This window comes from Octopus bimaculoides, chromosome 5 (assembly GCF_001194135.2).
Source record: "Octopus bimaculoides isolate UCB-OBI-ISO-001 chromosome 5, ASM119413v2, whole genome shotgun sequence".
NCBI lineage: Eukaryota > Metazoa > Mollusca > Cephalopoda > Octopoda > Octopodidae > Octopus > Octopus bimaculoides.
The window spans coordinates 23091324-23093958 of NC_068985.1; the positions used below are offsets into that span (position 1 = coordinate 23091324).

Sequence of the window (2635 nt, forward strand, 5' to 3'; positions counted from 1 at the left end):
CACACACACACACATATATATATGTACACATATACATATATATACACACTCACACACACACATATATATATATACATATGCACACACAGACACACAGACATATATATGTACATATACATATGTGCATGTATGTGTGTATATATATATATATATATATATATATATATTTTTATTTTGTTAAGTTTCAGCTTAGAGCTGCGGTCATGCTGATGCACCACCGTGTATGTATATATATATATATATATATGCACATACACACACAATATATTTCTATATATATATACATATACACACACATACATATAATTATGTGTATGCATATGATCATTATTAAATATAGTATCATAATAAACTAACTGGGATTTTTTTAATCTTTGTTAATTACTAAAAGTATGCGCAAATATATATACTTATCAATTAATGTAATTAATATGTTGCTTTTTATTGCAGGTTTTCATTAAATATAAAACTATTTTTGAAGTCAGGGAATTGCTTTGATAAGTGTTTGGTCATATTGATTTTCCAAGCTGTGTACTTTTATGAGAACAACATAAAATGTTATATCAATTATTCAGTACATATAATACATCAACAGGGCCCAATATAATTCCGACTCCTCTAAATCAAACTGCAGATTTGACTCAGTACTTAATAGTCTAAATGCATGTTTGTGTGTGTATGTGTGTGTGTATGTGTAAATGTCAGTGCATATATATATATGCATGTGTGTGTGCATGTATGTGTAAATATGTACTCATACATACATACATACATACATACATATATATGTATGTTTGTATATATGAGGGTGTGCTGAAAAGTTCCTGGCTTTGGGTGAAAGAAAATATAGGAATGTCAGTTAATTATGATTTTATTCAACATATTCTCCTCTCAAATTTACAGATTTATTGCAGCAGTCTGTATATTATTATATGTTTGTATATATACATATATAAGTATATATTCATTTAAAATACAGAGATGCCTATAATAGGACATCTAACCCGCTAGAAAGAGCAGCAAAAAACTCTATACCACAAAATTAGGGATAATTTCGAAAAGGAATGAAAAATAAAAACATTTACCAATCTATAGATCGGTAAATGTTTTTATTTTACATTCCTATAGAGTTTTTTGCTGCTCCTTCTAGCGGGTTAGATGTCCTATTATAAGCATCTCTGTATTTTAAATGAATAATATATAGTCTATTGACTAATTTTTTCTTCTCGCTAGACCACTGGTAGTAAATAAAATTTCTAAAATTTTTTTTGCTTCCCTATGATTTATTAATATATATATATATATATATACACACACATACAAACAAACACACACACAAATATATATATATGCGTGTGTGTGTGTGTCCCTTTTCTCTTGCAATTTCTTCTCTTACCTGTTTCTGAAGAAGAGCTTTGCTTGAAGCATAAGACACCTTATCTTTCCTTCCCTGAGCATCTTAATACTTAGCTTGTACCATGTCATGTTGTTTTTGTTGTTTTTTTCTGTTTTTTAATTAATTATATATATATATATACGCACACGTGTGAGAGTCATCTAAGAGACCATAATTCAAGGAAAAGATGCACTTGTATATGTGTCTGTAGAGTGGGTGTGTTATCCGAAAAGTATAGTATTAAATATCCATCAAGTCTGATCTTACAAATCTGTTTTGCATAAAGAATACAATAGAGTGTTATGTACTGGCTAACTCTGATGAGCGTAAAGTTACATAACTGGATTGTTACCTCACACTCCATTGTATTCTTTATGTGAAACCAATTGGGGAAAATCAGCCATGATGTGTATTTAATACTATACTTTTCAGATAATATGTGTGTGTGTGTGTGTGTGTGTGTGTGTACACATACACATACAATGAATATGTACATATATGTACATATCTGTATATGTAAGTCCATCTATCAATAGATATATATGTGTGCATGTATATGTTAATATTTATATTTATGTATATCTACTTGTTACAATGAGTACTTCAAACCATTATTTAAGATATTCAGTTAAAAATGATGTTAATATGAACATATATGCTTTTGTGTGCATTCTACCCCACACACATTTTAAAACGTGTTTAGAGATCTATATTTTAACATATTCACAAATACATGTACATATAGTCATACAAATGCCTGTAAATGCCTATTAACATGCATCTAACATTGTTAATTAAAGAAATAAGTTAAACTAAGTTTAATGGGTTGACTATAAGAGCATAATAAAAATACTGAATATGACTTTTTAATAATGGAATGAGTCTGCGTATTCAGCAGTAATATGACATTCTTTTGGAGAATTAATATACGTCAGTATGACATACCCACCAATGTGTGTGTATGTGTGTATATATATATATATATATATATATATATATATGTAAAGGTAGGTTACAGTAACTTTGAAAATTTGCTAGCCTTTGTCAGCAGGCTGAAATTATGAAGCATCTCTTCTTATAAAAGTTTAATAGATACGTTTCCTACAAAAAAAAAGGATTGAGTCATTCTTCAGTTTAATGTTTAATTGGGTTTTTTTAACTTAAACATAAAAATAAACATATATATGTATGCATATATATTATAAAATATGCAGTTAAAATATGCGTTTTACTCCATTC

General features: G+C 28.2%; 1 protein-coding gene across 1 annotated transcript in view; it reads right to left on the reverse strand.

Moving 5' to 3' along the window:
* Window positions 1-2635, reverse strand: part of LOC106883587 (N-alpha-acetyltransferase 60) — a 133985-nt gene that overhangs the window by 1028 nt on the left and 130322 nt on the right. The window lies entirely within an intron of this gene.